At 50.5% G+C, this 22,688-nt stretch overlaps 1 protein-coding gene across 1 annotated transcript in view; it reads left to right on the top strand.

The window, feature by feature from the left end:
- BTBD11 (BTB (POZ) domain containing 11) overlaps nucleotides 1–22,688 on the top strand; it is a 280,948-nt gene that overhangs the window by 52,037 nt on the left and 206,223 nt on the right. The gene's annotated exons all lie outside the window — the stretch shown is intronic.

Here is a 22,688-nt window from a genome sequence, read left to right as displayed (position 1 = left end):
ATAGACGCTCAAGAGGCGTGGGAAGGAGAGAAATGAATCCGCCGGGAGGGAAGTGACAGGGATCCTAGCAAAGGGAGAGAGTGGGGGATATAATCTCATTATAGACTTCAGGAGACTCAGCCACTTGTACATTTTTCTGACATTAGTCGAGTGCCCACTCTGTGCAAAGTCGATGCCAGGGGCTGGACTGCCAGATGATTCAGCCACAGTCGCTGCCAGAGAACACTGTGACTCAGCCTCGGGCACGTCACTGAACGGCTTTCTTCGGCTTGGCAGCGTGCAGACATGGTCTGTTAACCTCGCGGCACTTAGAGATTCAGGGTGATGTGACCGCGCCCTCCTTACATCTTCCCTCCTCATGCCTCTGCCTCCCCTGACTTTACACATCAGTTCACACGACCGAACCAGCACCGCCAATCGCTATCGCTAATTGAGCGCTTCCCAGGTACCAGGCCTTGTGCTCAAAGCAATCTATGTGCACTATTTTATTTAATCTGATAACAACTCTATAAGGTGGGTACTATTCTTACTAGTCTCCTTTTATTGATGAGGACTGCAGGCTGTGGGAGGATAAGTAATTTGTCCACGGTCTCACAGGAGGAAGTGGGGGAGCCAGGGCTACTGACAATGCAGCCCATTCTGTTGGCGCTTTTCACCTGGAGATGCCCACCCTCCCACTTTGTTGGCTCCCACCTTGACACCAGGCCCTCATTTCCCTTGAGCTTCCTCATCCCACCTCTACACACTGGCCCGTCTTTCCCTTTCTCATCCTAGTCCTGACTGTTCATGCCAAAATTTACAGCTGCGCGGGCTCCTTCTGCCTCTGGGAATGAGAATGGATCTCCCGTCACTTGTGAAAATGGCCCCCGACAGGGCTTTGGCTGCACGCCCTGCCCTGTGGACCGGCATCAGGTTCCTTAGGAGGCCGTCACCTGGGAGTCACCGAGCTACCCCTGCTCTTACCACACAGCGTAGCAGAAGGTGCTGGAAAGAATTTAAGAAGTCTGATTTCTGCTCTCTGTGGAGATGGTTAAGCACTGGAGCCGTCAAAGTTGATATTCTGGATTTACCACCTACATGCTGAGTGACCTTGGGCTAAGTTACTGAACCTCTCTGAGCCTCCCTTTCGCCCTCTGTACAATGGGAACGACAGTGCCTTCCCTGTAGGTTGTTGGAAAAGTAGATGAGACATTGCATTCAAAACACTGGCCCTGCCAGCTGGCGCAGATAAAGGGCTCTGTAAACGGTCTTTGTTTTTAGCATTGTTCTCAGTATGGGCAGAGAAGCCATAAACTGAATTCCTCTTTTTCCTCTCCCTCCATTCTTTCCCCCCTCACCCCTTTCGGCCTTCCTCAATATTAGTCACCGCCCACTACCAGCCAAGTCTCATGCTGGGGCAGTGGGAGACAGATGACAAAGACCAACCCAGCCTTGAGAAGCTCATGGAGCTTTCCAGAAGAAGGAGGCAGCAGATCAGGCTGCTGGAGGCTTGGCTTTGAGTCTGGCCTCCACTCCTCGCTGGGTAGCTCTGGGACAGGTTGGTTTCCATGAGCCTCAACTTTACTCGCACCCACCCTGACCGGTCACAGGCCTGTGTCTGACCGCAGTCCAGCAGGGAAGCAAACTGTCACCATCTATGTAGCCACAGAATCCCTTGCTGCCCTGGCGTTGCGCGATGTTGACATGCACCGGTGGCCCTTCAAGTACCTGCCACAGAACCACAGAATGAGTTCTCCGAGCTGGTGAACGTGCTAGGGACCGAGCGCTGGTAAACGGACCCGGGATTTATGAATGGGTGTCACCGGCCTGCTGTTCTGCGTTTTATCACCGAAGATTATGGAAGATTGGGATCTCTTATTTCAGCGAATGCTTTATGGTTTTCATTACTCTCTTGAAATCTCTGCATAATTTGCTGGGGTTAGCGATAGAGCGCCTTTGTTTCTTTGTGTGTGTGTTTCCCTTCCGTGTAAACCAGTAAAAATCAATAAAAGGGCAGCAAATGGAAGCCCTGCCCGCCCCAGAACTTGGCTGCACGTCCCAGCACAATGGAGTGGGCCGCTTCTAGGTCAGGGAACAGTGGTGTGGTTCGGGGCTGAGTGACCCTGACCTTGGGTCTCTGTGCCTGTGTAGACTCAGGCCCCTTGGGATTTAGACCACACCCTATATTTACAGAGGAGGAAACTGAGACCAACAATTAGGAAGTGACCTGTCTGAGGCTGACTTACCTAGTGTCTCCTGAACCACATCCTCTGAGTCATTTGGCAAATTATTGGCAGGCGCCTGCTGTGTGTGTGTGTAATTAGCTGGGATCAGGGAGTGACCTTGTTTCTTTGTTTGTATTTTTCCTTTTTAACGCTAAAGCGAGATGACATTCTGGCACAGCAGCCTTTAAATACAGGTACATACGCGAGTGTGCTTGCACCAGGAGGCAAGAAGAATGTTCCAGAACATCTCTTCCTAATAATTTTTTCTCATCCTTTCTGTGCTTCCACATTTTGTGTACATTTTATAGTGAACTACAGCAGTGATTCGGTATAGTCTATAATTAAATATGTATTCATATGCTGGGAGGTATCCTCAAGAATTATAGGGGTGTTTGATCAAAAAATTGAAGACCATTGGTTTAGTGAATGCACAGCCATCCTGACACTCTCTCTAATATAACCCCACCCCGCTGCTCTTTGCCTCTCCTTTGCCTCTGTCTCCATCATGCCCCTGACATTACATTGTATTTGCATTTGCTCTTTTGTCTCCCCCACTAGAAAGCTCTGTGTGATTGGAGACTTTGGTTTGCCCGCTGCTGTCTCCCTGTAGGTCTCCTGTCAGGCTGGGCACGTCATGGGCACGCAGTAAACATTTGCTGAAACAAATGAATGGGTGTGACGCCAGTGCAGACAGGTGAATACGCATGCCCACCCCCGTGGGCTACGTCCGGGGGGAGGGGAAGTGCGGGGTGCTAAGGGGCACCCTTGGAGAGGGCAGGACCTTCCAGAAGGTTCCGCAGGGCTGGAACTTAGTGTGTGCATCAGGGAATGGCGAGAGATGAGACTAGAAAGGAGATTAAGTCTAATCATAAAGGCTTCCTCCTTGTTTTAAGGCTGGGGTTGAGAACCGTTTTTTTCTGCCAACAGCTATTTGGATATTTATAACATCATTCTCTGGCCATAGAAAATTATTAACTTAAAAATTAGCCTGCTATAGTTGGTCAAACATTTAATTAATTCACCCCTAATCCCTTGGCAGGGCCAGACCAAATGATTTCGAGGGCCTTATAAGGCCCAGGGGTTGGACATTCCCACCCTGTTTTAAGGAGTTGAGGCTGTATATTGAGAGCAGAGAGAACCATTGGCAATGATGTCTGGAGCTAGAACCTCGCACCTCGATGGCCTGGGCTTGCATCCCCTCTCTGTCATTCGGGCAAGTTATTTAACCCCTTCTGCCTCAGCTCCCTTCTCTGTAAAATGGGGATGGTGATAGGACCAGCCTTGGCAGGGTGCTGTGAGGAGCTAATTTATGTAAATCACAGACATCATCCCTGGCGTCTTCCTGGTGCCATTATTAATTGTGCATCCCACTGTTCTCCAGACTGGGGATACATCATGAGTCGTACACAAACCACCCTAGTATGGAGCGTGCATTCTAATTAGGGGAGGAAAATAATAAATGAGTAAATGAACAAGAGCAAATCAGCCAACCATAAGAGAATTAGAGTAGGGACTTATCGAGGCACCTGGGGTTCCCCCAGGCTGGGCAACTGGGAACGTGACTCATCTGCAGTGAGATTGGGTGTGGTGTTTGAGTTGTAATGGGAAGAGGTGGGAGGCTAGCCTCTGGTCTGTCAAGGTAAGGGTCCAGGTGGAAAGGCACTGGAGGGCGAGGGCGGTGATGGGATTCGGCACCTTTTAAAAAGATCATTGTGGCTGCTGCCTGGACTCTGTAGAAAGGAAGGACAAGATGAGATGGAGAAAAATATGGGCTTTTCTGTGTCCCTGTTCTGAGTCCCTTCACCTCCCCCCCCACCTTGATGGCACCTTTGCCTGCCTTTGCTACCAGTGTTGTCTCCCTAACACCCAACCTGTGTCTTATTCTGATAGTCATTCAGGAGAAGGTCCAATTTACTTGGTGGCTCTTGGTTTGGGGGTGAGATCAACCAGCAAGTGAATGCCACATTTAGGAAGCAGACCCACTCCTGAAGGCAGGGCCTGTAGGCCTCCCCCATTCACCCCACACATCTAGCTGGTCCAAGACTTTCACCTTCGCTGAGATGTCTCCCACCCATAGCTCTGACTTTTGCAGATGCCCCTGGTGACCTGTTGACTCCTGGTTGCAGGAGCAGCATGATGTAGGGATGAGGCAGGCCCCAGAGGCTGGCTGCCCCGGGGTGGGGTCCTACTTCTATTCCTACTGGCCCTGGGCAAGTTCCTTAACCTGTCTGGATTCTGGTTTCCTCCTCTGTAAAATGAAGAAAACAATAGTAACTGCCTCATCGGGTTATAAAGGAGTTAATATTTATAAAGCACTTGAGATAGGGCCCAGCCCAGAATAAGTGGTCAGTAAGTATTCACTGTCCCTATCAGTATTATTTTCCCGCCCATGCAAGGGAGAGGTGCCTGCTCTCTGCCTACCTCTCGGAGATGGCTGTAGGATTAATGAGACAATGATTGTCGACTGTTTGGAGCTTTGCAGAACAAAGGCACTGCATAAATTCACATTATTATTGTCATCTGGATGCTTTGCGGGCCGGCCTACCGTGTGGTTAGTTGATTTATGGAAATGGCATGTCCCTAGTTGATCTGAATTAGTGATAAGCAAATTTCAGACAATTCAGATAACAGTATCTTCCATCTGTTCAGGGTCTTTCATTCTGAAAGCTTCTGGAGGGATGGGTGAGGGGGAACAGCAAGAGAGCACTCATCCAGGCATCGCCCCGAGTGTCCAGGCATTGCCCGAGCGCCCAGGCATCACCCGAGCGTACAGGTATGCATCCATCTACCCACCCAGCCAGTGATTAGCATCAGGCCCAGGCTCTGCTGGGCTCTGGGCTGCAGACCTGCACACCCACGGTTTCTACAGAAAGAGAAGACCGACATGCACCTTGTAAAACCGTCAGCAGCTGAGAGCTAACATGTCTGCGGCACCTGCAGAGCCCTGGTCATGTTCTGAAGACTCCTGTGTATTGACGTGTGGGATCCTCAGTGTCCTGAGAGGTTGAATTCTATTTTACAAAGGAGGAAACAGAAGAGACTTGCTCAGAGTCATGTAGCCAGGGAGGGTGAAGCTGGGATTCCATCTCAGGCCGCCTGGCTCCAGAATGAACAATGTCCTTAACCAGCACGTGGCCATTTCGAGCCAGAAATAAGACCCCCACTCACCCACCCCAGTCTCAGATGGTGAAGAAACAGGTTGGCTGGATCCAGTTGCACTGGCCCAACATTGTGATCCTGGTTGGGTGTCCTTGGTTTTCAAAGTACATCTTGGGAGGAGTCTTTATTTGGGGTTCCTGGAAAAGTGACTCTAAGGTTTCCCTGCTAGAGAGTGCTCCTGGGGTCCACACAGGGAAGGAGAAATGGACAGAGCTGGGGGGTGGGGGGGAGGCTGAAATGCAACAGAGGCCTCCACGATGCCATGGTCCACACAGGGAAGGAGAAATGGACAGAGCTGGGGGAGGGGGCTGAAATGCAACCTCCACGATGCCACGGGGAGCTCTGAAGCTGAGTGGCCCTTCAGAACTGCCCCAGTTCAGGCAAGAAGCCAGACCTTTGCACCTCTACATTGGATGCGATGTCCGTGGAGGGGTGTGACCGAGGGCAAGGCCGTCCCTTAGGCTGAGCATTTCCTCGGAAGGGACTCAGCCGTTGGGGGCAGAGGGCCTTGAACCTGACACGGGGCCTTGGAGGAAGCCCCAAGGCCTTTACTACACAAGGCATTGCTGACTTAGACCAATTTGTATTGTCAATCACTGTGGCGTCACCATGGAATCAGGAGTCATAACCAGAAGCCAAGGTGATAGCTTGGACTTTGTCTCTTTCTCAGCCCCTGCACTGCATCGCCACGTCCTGCCGCTTTGCCTTCTGGGTACCTCTGATCACCCCACTTCCCCCATTGCCGCACTCGGGCTGGGTGGCGCGCTTCTCCCTGGACTGTGTTTGGCTCTGAAGCTCACTCGCTGGATGGTAGGAATAAGCCAGGCCTTTGAGGGGGACGATGGGAGTTAGTGGGATAATGGATAAAGCTCTCAGCCAGGGTTTGGAACAGTTAGAAACTGCACATGAGTTATCTTCTTTCCTTCCTGAAGCCATTCTTTCATTCATTCATTCATTCATTCACTCCATAGCTATTTACTAAGTGCCAGGTATGAGAAGGCAGGCAAGATGGGCTCTGTCCTCATAGAGTTTACCTTCTCCTATAGACAGACAACAGACAAGTTAACACGTGGGGTAATTTCTGGTAGTGATAACGCCGTGATGAAAATCAAATGTGGTGTTGAGAGAGTGACCGGAAGGCCTCCCAGTAACAAAAATGAGTCGGCGACTTGGACATCTTTGCATTCCCTACCTAGGGCAGTGCCTAGTGCAGTCTCCGGTCCATGACCAATACTAGTTATGTGCACGTAACTGAAGGGCAGGCTGGCTTGACTGTCACTGCCGGGTTGGGGGAGCCTGTCTTTCCTTCCTGCCTGCTAGGGTGGGGTTCCCTGAAGCTTCTCTGCAGGTGTGGCACCTGCCGACTCAGCCGTCCTCTGCCTGGCAGGGCTGAGGTGTTCATTGAAAAACCTCCCACTGTGGTGCTTGCCCGCATACCCCGGGGGTGCCTATCAGAGCAGCTGTGCCATGGTAACAGCTCGTGGGGCCCGATGGTCATGTATGCCGTCCCTACCACCCTTCCTGAGCCCAGACCCAAGTTGGGAAATCTTGTGAGAATGGGTGTTCTCTGCCATTTCCTGCTTCTTCCTAGCCTGGGGTGCCTTGTGAGAACAGCCCTGCCCCCACCCTCCTGCCATCCCCACCAACGTGCCCAGCCCAGCCTGAGCCAGGACCATGGCAGTCCTGGAAGGAGGGACCATTTGGGGCCATGTTTGGAGACCGGCTTCCCCAGTCAGGCTGGTTAGTGCTGACATGGTACGTCTGAGGGTGGAGCTTCATGTGAATGAATTCATTTAACCTTCAAACAACCCAATGATCTGGGCACCATCATTATTGCCACTCTACAGAGGCGGAAACGAGTGCACAGAGAAGAACAGCCCTGCCCCCACCCTCCTGCCATCCCCACCAACGTGCCCAGCCCAGCCTGAGCCAGGACCATGGCAGTCCTGGGAGGAGGGACCATTCAGGGCCATGTTTGGAGACTGGCTTCCCCAGTCAGTCTGGTTAGTGCTGACATGGTACGTCTGAGGGTGGAGAGAGTCCACAGACTGAGGACCTCAGATGGTGCCTCTTGGAGGAAGTGGGACTTACGTTACATTGGACCTTAAAAAAATGATTGTGTTTGGATAAAGGTCTGAGTCCTGGGGTGATAATAGTTGAACTTACGTAACGTATACCATGTGCTACACGAGACACTTAGAGCTTCATGTGAATGAATTCATTTAACCTTCAAACAACCCAATGATCTGGGCACCATATTATTGCCACTCTACAGAGGCGGAAACGAGTGCACAGAGAAGTTAAGTAACTTGGTCAGGTTTACACAGCTCGTAAAGTCACAGAGCTGGAAGCAAACCCAGGCAGTCTGGTCCTAGTCGAGAGCTTAATCATCAGGCTTTGCCACCTCTTCTGAAGGAGGCTGATTAGAGGGGGTCTTTGGGGGGACAGTGTGTATACCAGTTTGGCTAAAACACTGAGTGCTTGTTGGAGAGGAATGAGCATATCCTTAGTTAGCACTTAAATAGGGTCCAACTAATTCCCTACTCATGCCCATCTTCTCTACAGGACTGTGTTGTCCATGAGGGCAGGAAACATGTCCACCGACGAGCCAAGCCCAGGAGGCACTTAATACATGTTTACTAGAAAAATCCAAGTGAAAAGCACAGGTCATGTTAATAGAGAGAAGGTAAACTCTTTTTTAGGGAATCAGAAAGAGTTTCACTCAGGAGAAGTCTCCCTCCCTGTAGGAGCCCCTTTGCGGACTCACGGTGGACAGATGGCTAAAAGGCCCGAGGAAGGCAGCGGATGGAGAACTGGAGGCGGTTCGGCTCCTTCAGGATGCAGTTCTCAGAGCAAGAGCCGTTGGGGAGATGCGGTGGGGGAGGCAGGTGCGCAGGACTTGGTGGTGCCTCTGCAGCAGCTGTTAAGGAAGCTGGTGATTGGCATGCAGGTGACTCAGGAAATGCTTCCTTGAGGGGCCCTGGGGCTGAGCAGGCAGCCACGGAGCTCCTGCTCTGCAAAATGCAACCATCACCTCGCGCCTTAAAAATAAATCTTCTGTGGTTTTCTAACGAGGTCACCGGAGGAGCGTTCTGTGCTTTCTAGTAGGAAGGGTGAGCAGGGTGGAGAAAGCCATCTCTAGCTCTCATGTCACTTGAGGCAGGTGCACTGGGGTGCGGGAGTGCCACGGGGAGCCAGGGAAATGGAAACCCATAGAGCTTCCCTTCAACTCTTGAGCTGTGTAATAACGGGAGCACGAGCCAGAGCTCCCAGTGTTGACAGTCCTGTGCTCTAGCATTTACAGTAGCCACCCCAATGGCACTGACTGTGGCAGGCACCATGCCATGCCCTCCACAGAGGTGATGTCATTTAACCGTCACCATGTTCTCCCCCCACCAACCCCCGCTGGGCACTCCCTCTTTAGAGAATCATGCCTGTCATGGTGCCTAGGTCATAGCAGGGTCTCAGTAAATGTTTGTTAAATGAATGATAAAACCAAGGCACAGAGAGGTGAATTCACTTCCTCGAGGTTGCACAGCAAGCAGGGTCCAGATTCCCACGCAGGGTTGCCTGACTTCAAAGCCAGGGTTCTTAACCGTTTGCTCCATTAAGCCCATTTGTAAAGAACCTCCACGCTGATGCTTCGTGAAGTCCCACATACAACCCCCCAAACTGGTTTTCTCTGGGCAATTTGTACACGTCTCCCAGTGGGTGTTGGGCATGGCCCATGTTGGCCCATTTGTCAGAGGAGGAAACTGAGGCTTAGAGAGGATAACCAGCTTACCTGGCGTCACAGAGTAATAGGTGACAGAGTTCCGGAGTCAAACTATAAGGCTATTTCATCAGTCAAGTCTGCATCCCATTAGCTTAGTACTTCACCCTGACACCTAACTCTCTGTCTGTTCTGGTCCCAGACCCCTGGTGCCGGGTGCAGCGTGGCTGCGTTAGGACCACTTGCGACTGAGGCTTAGAGAGGATAACCAGCTTACCTGGCGTCACAGAGTAATAGGTGACAGAGTTCCGGAGTCAAACTATAAGGCTATTTCATCAGTCAAGTCTGCATCCCATTAGCTTAGTACTTCACCCTGACACCCAAATCTCTGTCTGTTCTGGTCCCAGCCGCCTGGTGCCTGGTGCAGCCACTGCGTTAGGACCACTTGCAGCTCCAACGAGGAAATGAATGCAGACGTGCCTCTGGGAACACCGCAGTGATGTTCAGATGAGCCGGGCGGAGTGTGGGCTCCAGAGCCACCCTGTGGGCTTCACCTCCCAGCTCTGTGACCAGCAGCGCTACTTAACCTCCTTGTGCCTCCGTTTCTTTCTCTGCAGGATAAGGAAACTTTATTCTCTGTGTTGTGCTGTTTAAGGGATGCGTATAGGTCCATGCCTGGCAGCGAGCAAGCTCTGAGGAAGTGGTAGTGGTTGTCATCGTCATCACCATCGTTATGATCATCATCAAAAACACATAATTATTCCCCAAAATAGAGACAGGCCAGGAGCTTCCCTCAGCGCAGCCCTGCAGTCCAGGGCTGCTCTGTGCTGACGTCCTAGGGTTTTTACCTGGGTCTTCGTTCTTACCTTTGCGTTTTGCTCTCTCTCCTCTGGCCTCTCTGAGGAGCTATGAACACCGCGCACCTGGCCCCACCTGTGTGTTTGCAGCTCACCCCTCCCTCATGCAGGTGGCATCTGGAAGAGCACATCCTGTCCTCACCTGTCAGAGCCCCAGACACTTGGCACACATGCAGTGAGCTTTATTCTCTGCCTCACTGCCACTGCTTTTTATGCCAGGAGTTCTGCCTGAGTTTCCTGGTTTGGTATTTAAGTTCCCTGCTAACACTGTCCAGAAGTCCAGGCTATTTGCCTGTGACCTTGACACCCCTCCCTCCAATGCACCCCTAGCCAGCAGCTCTGAATTAATTTTTTCAAAAATGTTTATTGAGCACCTACTCTGTGCACTATTCAAGGCCAACTATGTGCAAGCATTTTCCCAATTGTAAGGTGACTGCTTTCACCCACCCAGTCAACAGTCCTCTCTGGGTATGTCTACTGCCTCCCAAGTCAGCCACACTCCCCAGGTGCCAGCCCTGGTCACTTTCCTCACTCTAGGCCTGTCCATCCCCAGCTGCATCCCCTCTTTCACCCACTGTCCCCTAAGTTCCTGCTTTTGCACAGAAGGGAGCCAAGGCGTAGAAAGGATAAGGCAACACAGAAACCATGTGTGGGCAAACAGATGGTGACAAGAGACACTAAGAGAATGATGTGACAGGACCCAGGCCCAGGCGCTCTCCCACAGTGGGCGGTTGCCCTAAAGGTGCAGACCTGGTCGGGACAAGTACCTGTTTCCTGTTAGCTCCTGACTCCAGCAGGTCCTCCTTCTGGCATTACACCCCTCCCTCCAATGCACCCCTAGCCAGCAGCTCTAAAGGTGCAGACCTGGTTGGCTTCCTGTTAGCTCCTGACCAGCAGGTCCTCTTCCTGGCATCGTCTTGCCTAAGCCTGGGAGGTCCTGGGCCACGTGTGCCCAGCCCTTGCCTTGCAGACCCTTTACAATGCAACCCAAGCTCTGGCTGCCTCTCCTCATTGTCACATGCATGTTAATAATAATACTTTCCTCATAGGTCCTTGTGCTGTTCTAATAAGTTAATGCATGTGAAGAACTTAGAGCAATGCCTGTAGCTCACTCTTTCTGCCCTACCTTCTCTCAACCTCCTGCTTCTTGTGTGTGTATACCCTGAGCTTTCCCCACCCATGTTTCTACAGTTAGACCCAAGTTCAAAATCTGCTAACTTTATGAGCTTGGGGAAGTCCTTTAACCTTTCCAAACCTCAGTTTTCTCATCTGTGCAATGGGAACACTTCTCAGAATGTTGTGAGGAATGAATGAGCCGATGCCTTAAAAAGGTCCTTTCACTCAGCAACAATAGACTGTGACCAATCACTATGCTCAGCTCTGGATTTTAGTAAAAGATGAGCAAGTCCCAAGCTCTGCCTCTGGGGAGGTGGATCTGAAACACCTAGTGACATGGAGGAATCCACATGATGAATTTTATTTGCTTTGGGATTAATGCTCTTTTCAATAATTAAAAATGCAGAGACTATAAAACCACCCACTAGAATTAACAATGGTTAATCATTTCTATTTGCATGGTATTCTCAAATAAAAGAGGGAAAACACTTTAGCAAAAGCCAAAATCCCTCTGAGCAACCTCCCTGGTCCTTTGTCTTTCCCTAGAGGTGACTGTTATCTTGAATTTGGGGCACCTCTTCCAATCTGTCTTTATATTTTGTTCCCTTTATGTGTTCATAAATCATAGGTGGTCCTTTTGTGGGTGACATTTACATGTAATCAAATGGTGGGCGACATTCCACAACTCAGTGTTTTCCACCCAGTATTGTGTTTCAGATACACTTGTGTTGAAACTTGGGGTTCACTCATTCGTTTTGTTGGCCACATTTATTTGGTCAGTTCCCAACCTTGGCTCTCCCCTCGGGCTGCAGGGCTCAGGCTGGTATGCCTCTCTGTGGGCTCCCATGGCAGGTTTTCCTAGAGGTAGAACTGCTGAATCACAGGGCGTGCTCGTTCACAGCTTGGCTGGCCAGCGCCAACTTGTTTTGCAGAGTTTGTACGGATTTATTCCCGCAACATCTGAGAGTTCTGGTTTCTCCACATTCTCATCAGTGCTTTACAACTTGTGCCAATCTGATTGGGTGTGGAATGGCATCTCATCTGCATACCTCTGATCACCAGCGAGTTGAACATTATTACAAGTTTGCTGACTATTTAGGTCTCCTGTTCAATAAAATAGCTGTTCAAATACTCATTTCTTTTCTACTGGCTTGCTTGCCTTTTGTTATATTTATTTTGGTGGGAACTCTTGATACATCTTGGGAATTTATCCTTTATCTGTTACATATTTTGTAAATGCCTTTCCCTAGTGTGTTGCTTATCAATGAGCTTTGTTCATTAGGCTTTTTGCATTGCAGGGGTTTTTAATTTTGTTGTGGTCAGATTACTTGATCTTTTTTTTATGATTACAATTTTCTTGATTTGCTGAAAATCTAAGATTGTGAAGATACTCTCCTACATTTCCTTCTTATAATTTTGAGGTTTGTGTTTTAGTTCATATGTGGATGGTTAATTTGGAACTTACTGTTGTGTGTGGTGTGAGGTAGGGATCTAATTTAAACTTTTCCCCCTAACGAACGCCATTTGTCCCAATACCATGATTTGAACAGCCCATCTTTTCCACCCTGCTTTGTAATGCATGCCTAAGTTGACATGTACATATGGGTCTTTTTCTAGGCTCACTGTTGTCCTCTCTCTAGATATAAATAATTAATCATAATTGTGGCAAACGTTAGAAGAGAAAAGCTCAGGATGCTATGAGAAAATACAGCAGGGGGTTTGGCAGGCCCTTCATTCCTTTGCTCTATTCTGCTGCTTTTACATGAGTTACAGACCTTTTCATGCTACAGCCTGGTGTGAACTGCCTGTGCTGGCCTTGGGCTGGGGCTGGGGTGGGCACCCCCCCACTGGGAAACGAAAACCTGACTCATTGAGCAGTGACAGATGCCACCCTTCTAGGGGTGGCCCTGTGCAGGCAAGGCTCAAGTAGGTTTGCAGGAGTCAGTGTTTATGCACACCTGTCTTCGAGGCAATAGCATCATTTTTCAGAGCAACTTAACCATGGCTGTGAGCCTGTCCCCACAGAGATTAGATAACGCAGACACACCATAGCACAAGTTGGCTCCCTGAGAAAATTTAAAGTCTCTGAGCTCATTGGCAGGCCAGGCGGGCATCTTCTGAAAGAGGATGCCGGAGGTGCATTCCAAGGGTGTGTCCTCCTCGGGCCAGGAGCAGAGGCATCAGCTGAAAAGCAGGAGTGTTGGTTGCCGGGCCACTCCAAGAGGCTGCATGTCATGTGGCCACCTCCCCGGTGCAGCATTTGCATGTGTGTCTCTTCCTTTCCCGCTTCTGGTTCTCCCGTTCCAGGGCGTGGCATCCGCCTGCAGTTCTCACGCTGCTCCATCTCACTGTAAAATCCAGTGCATGCAACTCAGGAGACGCCTAAATGGGGGCCAAGGATTTGCCGAGGGATAGCTAACTGATTGTTTGCATTTTACACAGAGGCTCTAACCTCACACAGCATGGGGCATTTAACAGGGATTTCTAGGGATTTCTGTGCAACTTACAAAGCACACTTTGGCTTCCCAGTACAATCAGTAAAACATTAAGCATGTCGGACTCTGGAGACCAGACCTGGGGTGAGTTCTGTATGATCCTAGTGAGTTACATACATCCCATTTTCTGTGTGGTGAAAGTGGGGGTGGGGGTGGGGGGATTAAGTCTAACCTCAGTGCATGAAGTGAGAGCCTGTGTTACTCGGGACAAACCCCTTGCATCGTCTGTAAAGTGCAATGTACAGACATGTGTTCTTAGGTCCACCACAGATGCTTTCTCCTCCGTCGCTGGAGCATGTCGCTGTGTCATTGGTTGAGCACCAGAGGAAGTAGGTGGCTTGTTGGAAACATGACCCCAGGAAACTTCTCCAGGGGCGCCGCTCGCCACCCCACACCCATTCATTCCCTGGCTGCCTCTGTCTTTGAATACTGGACTCATGCACAGGGTCGAGGGGGCGGGGTGAGGGAGGAGCTCATTCTGGCAGCTGGAAGCCCTAGAGGAAGCAGCAGACTCAAGACCATCGCCCCTGTGCTGGACACAAGCTTTTAGAAAGAGCCGGTGGAATCGCCCGCCCTGAAAATGGTCATAATAACCCTCCCACTAACATGATAGCAGCTAACGCTGTGTGTCCAGCCCTGTTCTAAATGCTCTCTCTGTTAACGTACTCGATGGGATGTATGTGATAAACTCTCCAGTGTGTCCATGATAAGACCGCCCATTTTTCAGAGCAGGCCTCTGTTGGAATTTCTGATCGAGTAGATCTGGGTCGGGGCCCAGGAATCTGTTTTGAACAAGTACCCCAGGCAACCCTTACCTACAAAACAATTCAGAAATACGGTGTCAATATATATATATATATTGATTTCAGAGAGGAAGGGAAGGGGAGAGAGAGATAGAAATATCAATGATGAGAGAGAATCATTGATCTGCTGTCTCTTGCATGTCCCACACTGGAGATCGAGCCCACAACCCAGACATGTGCCCTGACTGGGAATTGAACCATGACCTCCTGGTTCATAGGTCGATGCTCAACCAGTGAGCCAAGCCGGCTGGGCTATTATTTCTCTGTTCCTGTTTTTCGTGCTGGTATGTTGAAACTTGTGTTTTCATACGCGTGGCTATTACCCCGAACTGGGCCTTTCTGAGCCCACGTCTCCTCCTCTGTGAAATGGAAATGGTAATAGAATGTACTCCCAGGGTGTGTGAGAGCTGGTGGGATGCAGCATTCAAACGTGGTATCTGGTACCTGGTAAGTGGCGTGTTCCCACTGCTATGCCACTGCTGTTATTTAGGAATGGGCGGAGCGTGCAGAGGGACTCACCCCTGCACTGGGGGGACCCCATGGAGTGGCCTTTACCCAGCTTACTGCTGGAATCAGCTCAAGCTAATCTCCTTTTGCCACTTCTTATGTGTAGACCGGGTGCCCGGAGAGAAATGGATGGACAGAGAATTGATTACTCCCTGCCTCTCTCAGCAGCCCTGTTTCGAAAGGCCCCGGACAAATTAAAATGCATTAACTGAGTTTGTCAAGGAGCCACCCGCCATCTGGGAAGGCCCATCCCCTGCCCGCACGTTCCAGACCACAGACCAGGCCCCATTCCCAGGCAGGGCCGTGCAGCAGCGCCAGGGCGCCTCTGGTGGCCGCATCCCGGCTCCCATGGAAACCTCGGGTTTGGTTCTGAGCCTGGAGACAAATGAAGTGGCTGTCTGCACCATGTTCGCAAATAGGTTCTCTTTCATGTCCGATATTTTCTCTGCCTATTGTAGAGGCTCAGCCACAGAAAGCAGAAGCACAAAAAGGCCACACGGAGAAATAGACCAACAAAAAGGGAGCCAAGGGGAGGTGGTTACATAACGCAGCAGCTAGGCTGTCTGCAGGCCATATGACTTATTTAGCCGTCTGTCTTTGCGGGATGTCAGACTCCATCCTTTCCAGCTGGCTCTCCGCTTCGGTGATCACATTAACACTCAGTAATTATAGGAAATAGACACCTCTCCAGTCGCCAGCATTCCCAAGTGGCGGACGGGGGCATTTAATACCGGGAACGCCTGATCGCTGGCCTGTACAGTGGTCCCTGCCCAAGTTCTCAACGGAACAGTCTGGGACAGAATGAGACAGAAATAAGAGCAGAGGAGGGAGCTGTCCCAAGATGCAAAATTTATGCAGTTTAAAGGCTGGTCCTTGATACGGCGCTGACGTTAAAATGTCCTTGAAACAAATCCCACGTGATGCTGATAATAATAATTAGTGGTTGCCTCTGGCACTTGATAGAACACAGAGTTGGTCCCTAATATTCGTCTTCACGTTAGGAAGGAATTCCTGATCTCTGATGTCACTGCTGTATATCTAAAGGGATAGCATAATAAACAACGTAAAATAATAAGGAATAGAAGGAACCTCTTTCCTTTTTAAATCCCATGTGCACAGCACTTTAAGCCTCAGCCTCTTCTCTTTAAACGACAGGTAACAAGTGCTGAGGAATTCTTGCTGGCTCCTCCTGCCTTCCTTCCCCATCCTCTGCCTTCCCAGAGCGGGTCCTTGCAAGCCTCCTGCCTGTTGGCCCGGCCATGTCTTGAGGTAGACCTGATGGAGAGAAGAAAAGTAATTATAATACAGCCCCCATTAGCTGCATTTTTACTATGTGCTAATCACCAGACATACTTTATTAAATCTCCCCAACAACACTAGGAGGAGAATGCTACTATCAATAGTGCCATCCTCGCCTGGCTGGTGTGGCTCAGTGGTTGAGTGTCAACCTATGAATCAGGAGGTCATGGTTCAATCCCTGGACAGGGCACATGCCGATCAATGATTCTCTCTCATCACTGATGTTTCTATCACTCTCTCCCTCTCCCTTCCTCTCTGAAATCAATAAAAATATATTTTAAAAAAATAGTGCCATCCTATTTTGTAAATGGGAAAACTGAGGCCCAGAGAGGTCAACTCATTTACCGAAAACCACACAGCTTTCAATGGTAGAGCAGGGCTGTGAACCCAGGTACCCCGACACTGAGGCCATGCAATTAACCACTAACCATGCTACCTCCCCCGGGGTAAAGCATGGTAATGGTGAAGGATGGAGCTGGACTCAGAGCCCAGCTTTATTACCTAACGGATTGGGTTTTAACCTCGCTGAAACTCTGCTTTCTCATCTGTAAAGTGGGCCTCGTGACAGCTGCCTCCCAGGGTTGTTCTGAGGATGGAGTGAGGTAACGGAAACTCTTCGGATGTGGTGCCTCCCTTTCCTTCTCCTCACCTGGATAGGAATCCCTGGTGCAGCCACACCTGCTGGCCTCTGAATGCTCCTGGCACTTCTTCACTGCTGTTAGGTCCTGCAGTTTGCTCCCCACGATGACTCAAGCTGCAGCTTCCCTTCCCCACACATTGCTTTATCACCTCTCTCAAGTCCTGACCAGCACCCCAAGCTCCCCCCCTGCCCCCAGGATTCTGACTGATGGGAGTGGTGGGGCCTGCCAAGCCCCCTACAACCCTGCCTTTCTGGCTCCTCCTGCCTTCCTTCCCCATCCTCTGCCTTCCCAGAGCGGGTCCTTGCAAGCCTCCTGCCTGTTGGCCCGGCCATGTCTTGAGGTAGACCTGATGGAGAGAAGAAAAGTAATTATAATACAGCCCCCATTAGCTGCATTTTTACTATGTGCTAATCACCTGACATACTTTATTAAATCTCCCCAACAACACTAGGAGGAGAATACTACTATCAATAGTGCCATCCTCGCCTGGCCGGCGTGGCTTAGTGGTTGAGTGTCAACCTATGAATCAGGAGGTCATGGTTCAATCTCTGGACAGGGCACATGTCGATCAATGATTCTCTCTCATCATTGATGTTTCTATCTCTCTCTCCCTCTCCCTTCCTCTCTGAAATCAATAAAAATATATTTTTAAAAAATAGTGCCATCCTATTTTGTAAATGGGAAAACTGAGGCCCAGAGAGGTCAACTCATTTACCGAAAACCACACAGCTTTCAATGGTAGAGCAGGGCTGTGAACCCAGGTACCCCGACACTGAGGCCATGCAATTAACTACTAACCATGCTACCTCCCCCGGGGTAAAGCATGGTAATGGTGAAGGATGGAGCTGGACTCAGAGCCCAGCTTTATCACCTAACGGATTGGGTTTTAACCTCGCTGAGACTCTGCTTTCTCATCTGTAAAGTGGGCCTTGTGACCGCTGCCTCCCAGGGTTGTTCTGAGGATGGAGTGAGGTAACGGAAACTCTTCGGATGTGGTGCCTCCCTTTCCTTCTCCTCACCTGGATAGGAATCCCTGGTCCAGCCACACCTGCTGGCCTCTGAATGCTCCTGGCACTTCTTCACTGCTGTTAGGTCCTGCAGTTTGCTCCCCACGATGACTCACGCTGCAGCTTCCCTTCCCCACACATTGCTTTATCACCTCTCTCAAGTCCTGACCAGCACCCCAAGCTCCACCCCTGCCCCCAGGATTCTGACTGATGGGAGTAGTGGGGCCTGCCAAGCCCCCTACAACCCTGCCTTACCCCACTCTAGGCCTTGCAGACAGAATTCCTACTTAATGACGTCCTTGTCCCCTCTGCTAGTCCCTAAAGCCCTCCTCTTCCTGGATTTTGCCTCTCTGTGGCTGGCCCAGTAGATTGAAAACCTGTGGGGCGAACAATTTCCAGGACAGTAGCTGTGGCTCTTGGGTCTCACATATCCTGTGTTTGTCTCCTACCCTAGCTGTGCTGTTGGGAAGTGGGAAGGGGGTGATCCACAGCGGTAGCCTGTCTTAGACACAGATCCTTGCTTCTTGCTCCTTCTCCCTCCCCCATTTGCTCCATGTTACTGAGAGGGCCCCCACAGGCCATGGACCCAGGTTGTGTGTCTGTTTGCACGGATGCCACCTGTAATGTCCCAGGCGTGGTCTGTAGAGCACCTATGTCAGAGAATCCTTCTGGCTGCCTGGGAGGCAGGTCTCATTAACTTCCATTTGATGAATGAGCCAACCGAGGCCTGGCAAGGGCGCAGGGATGTGTGCGTTATGATCCAGAACTCGTCCATGACAGACCTGGACTTTGCACAAAGCCTTCCTGGTTCTGAGTATGCTTGTGCCTGGCATAGCACAGGCCAGAAATGCAGTGGGTTCTTTAACTAGGCTCTGTCTGCTTCCAGAATCTGTAAGAAAAGTTGGGGGATGGTGGTACCACCTCCCACCAGTTACCTCTGCCCAGGGTGTGCCTGCACCTCTCCAATGACCCTTGGTCTTCTCATCCCTCAAGTGAGCCTACGGATACCTAGGAATACCTCCTAGGGCTGTAGGGAAAATGAAGTGAGATCATATCTGCAAAATGTTCACCAGCAGTCGACACTTAATAAATGTTATTCTCCTTCTCCTTGATTTAAAAAAAAAATTCCTCTATCAATTCAGCAACATTCTTGTTTTTTAAAAAATACAGCTCTCTGGGGGCACAGCCTGGATGATCAGAGAGCCCTTTGCCCCAGACCCCAGGGGGCAGAGGAAATGCCAGGCAAGGAAGGCACGTCCCCAAAGGGCTGCATATTTCCTTGGAACCCTAAGGATGCCCTGAGAGACCCTCCCTCCCCGGCCCCCTCCCTGATCAGAAATATACAGACAGAGGGGACCCGATACGGAGCCTGGAAGCCTTTGGAATTTATGTAGAAAACAAAATCAATGGCAATGAATTTTATTCTAATGATCTGCATCCCATCTGCTGGAAAGAACTGGTTTCCACAGAGAAATCTTTCCATGCCGTTTTGATCAGGGGCAGGGCGGGGCGGGCAATGAAATTGCAGTTTGGGGAATTGGCCCCAAGAAGACAAGGACTCTGCTCAACACATATCTTATGACATCTCCCCATGGCCTCTCAAGAGCTCTCCTTGTGACCCCATCCTGTCTCTTTAAAATGCATGATGGAGACAGATCTGCTCCAGATTGCCTTTGAAAGCAACGCCAGCGTTGCTTGGAGCACCCCGAAAGATGGAGGGTTCTGCGAGCACCTTGCTGGCCCTGGTTCTCCGGGGACTTCTCCTGGCTTCTAGGAATAACGTGTACCTAGTTCAGCTACCGGTGTGGGGAGCACTGATTAATGGTGCTGCGACGCTCAGTAGAGGCAGGTGCTTTTTCACTGCTGCGGGCGGCCCTGACGGATGGCACCGCTGCCTCCCTGGCTGGGGTGGCCTCGATCAGGGCTCCCTCTCCCCACTCCAAGCCTCATCCATCACTACGTCCCCATTGCCGGCTGTGGTTGAGGCACAGTTCGTGTGTGTGAGCTCACGTAAACCTTCTAGGCACCCCAACAGGGAAGGCACTGTTATTGTTGTTCATTTCCTAGCTGAGGGTCAGGAGTCGCCCCACCCCAGGCCTGGCATCCATATGCGGTGGCAGGTCCAGGATGCAAACCCAGGCTGCTGTGAACCCAGGGCTCTGCTCTTTTGCGCTCCACTGCACTTTGGCGAGCAGATAGGAGCAATGCAGACAGCATGTTGGTTACCAGCTCTAGAGGTACCTGTGTCTGGGTCATGGCATACAGTTGGCCAGGTTTGCACTGCACAACCCTAGTGGGTACCAGTCACAGAACAGTGTGCAGGGCACAGCTGCACAGCCCACATGTCAGCCCAGGATTCTAGCTGTTTTCAGCTGTTGACTCAGTGCGGGGGCTCAGGAGAATTTGCATCGCCCCCTCGGTTCTGGGCTGGACAGCTGGTCCTGCAGCCTTCCATCTGGGTGACCTAGGGCGAGTTCCTCACCCCTTCTGTGACCCAGTTTCCTCATCTGTAAAATAGGGAATAATAGCATAGTCTCTCTCTAGGGCAGTGGTTCTCAACCTTGGCTGCACATTAGAATCACCTGGGAATCTTTTTAAAATCCTGATTTCTGGGCCTCATCCTCCGGAAATTCTGTTTCTTTGTTACTAATGATGAGGCCCAGAAACCAGGATTTTAAAAAGATTCCCAGGTGATTCTAATGCGCAGCCAAGGTTGAGAACCACTGCTCTAGGGATTGGTGCAATGGGTTCATGAGTTCATCCATGTGCAGTGATCGAGACAATTCTGGCCCATAGTAAACACCCCATGAATGTTGGTTCGTGTTTGCAATTATTTTTATGACCTTCAGAGCTTCACTTTCCACTGTCCCCTTTGCCGCCCAACATCCTCCTGCCCAAATGGCTTATCTTTCCCCACACATTCCTCTGATTTCCCAACCCCTTGCCTCTACTCATGTTTTTTGCCCCACCTAGCATGCCAGCCCTCATTTTCACTACGTCCAAATTCTACGTGCAGGGGCTAGCTCAGGTGCAGCCTCTTCCAGGAAGCCTTCCCTGATCTCCTTAGGAGGAACTTCTCTCTCCCCTGCTATAATATCTCATAGCACATGGCTTTCGTCTCTGACAGTTGCTCACGTCACAGCCAGGCCACCTGTGAAGTGTCTCCCCCACTAGACTCTGAGCTGGTTGAGGACACGACCTGTTGACTGCATGGACCTCTCAGCCCGCACAGTGCCTTCACCCAGGGCTCAGCACAGAGTAGGTCTCTAGCAAATGCTTTGTAATTTTAATTGAATGGATAGATTAATGTCCCCCTAATGGTGACCTAATAACAGGAACTTCGCATATGATGGGCACAAGCATCTATCTTTTTCTTTTTTGTTTCAAAAGATAAACAGCCATTATTTCTTTTTCTTTTTTTTCTTAGTTTTTTTTTAATTTGTAAGTGTACAATTCAGTTGTTGGCAGTATGTTCACAAAGTTGTGCCGCCATCATTATCCAATTCTGGAACATTTTCATAACCTCGGAAAGAAACCCCGTACTCATTAGCCGTCAGTCTTCATCTTCCCCTCCCCCAGCCTCTGGCAGCCACTGATTCCTTTCTGTCCCTGTGGATTTTCCTATTCTGGACATTTCATGTCAGTGGAATCATGCAATGCATCATCTTTTGTGCCTGGCTCCCTTCATTCTGTTTTCAGGGTTCATCCATGTTGTAGCATGTATGAGGGCTTCATTTCTTTTTGCAGCTGAATAATATTCCATTTAAGGGGAGACCACATTTTGCTTAGCCATTCATTCCTCGATGGACATTGGGGTCGTTTCCACCTTTTGGCTATTGCAAATAACGCTGCCGTGAATATTGGCTTCATTTCTTTTTGCAGCTGAATAATATTCCATTGGAAGGGGAGACCACATTTTGCGTAGCCATTCATTCCTCGGTGGACATTGGGGTCGTTTCTACCTTTTGGCTATTGCAAATAACGCTGCCATGAATATTCGGGCACAAGTTTTAGTGTCCTCCTCTCTTTTCCACACTGTCCCTGGTACTTCTGCCTTTGGGCAAATCGTCTGAAAGGTGTTGCTGCAGAAAGCGGTGAGAACAGAGCTTATGACTCGAGACAGCCTCCCCAGTGCCAGGCTCTGTGCTGGGCATGAGACATCCGCGATCTCCTTTCACCTTCACGGGGCTCCGTGAGATTCCCAAGAGGGCACGTGCCATGCTTAAGGTCATGGGCCTGGAGGGTAGGATTCACCCCCACATTTCTGTGACTTCAAAGCCTGTGTCCATGCCACAATTTGGCAGTGGCTGCCTCGGTGAGGTGAGCGGATCTGCGTAATGAAAGGTGCCCCTGCAGAGAGCTTATGCCTTCCCAGCCTGGCCCAGACAGCCCTGAGGGTGGGGTGCTCTGCCCACCCTATTTGTCCCCAGGCCATCCAGCCAGGACCCTTGGCCTCTCGGTCCTGCCCCCGGAAGCCACATTCAGACTGCAGATGTGTCAAGAGCATCTGTATGGATTGACACGGGGTGGAAGACATTGAGTATCAGTCGCAGGGTGGGGCTGGGGAGATCAGCCAGGAGTGCCACCTGTGCCCGGGCAAGCAGTGAGGATGCTGGGCTCTGCTGCCCCCGAGCTCTGGGCAGAGAGGGCTCAGCATATCTCCTGACAGCAAGTCAATATGACCCGACCTTCTAAAGACAGACACCACTGCCCTGGCCGGTTTGATTAGTGGTTAGAGTGTCGGCCCACAGACCGAAGGGCTCGATTTCTGGTCAAGGGCATGTACCTCATCGGGTTTGCACCCCACCCCCGATTGGGGTGTGTGCAGGAGGCAACCAGTCAATGTGTTTCTCTCACATTGATGTTTCTCTCTCTCTCTCTCCCCCCC

This window comes from Myotis brandtii, unplaced genomic scaffold (genome assembly GCF_000412655.1).
Source record: "Myotis brandtii unplaced genomic scaffold, ASM41265v1 scaffold155, whole genome shotgun sequence".
Lineage (NCBI taxonomy): Eukaryota > Metazoa > Chordata > Mammalia > Chiroptera > Vespertilionidae > Myotis > Myotis brandtii.
Note: the sequence above shows the minus strand (reverse complement) of the source record. Positions and strands in the feature narration are given on the sequence as shown.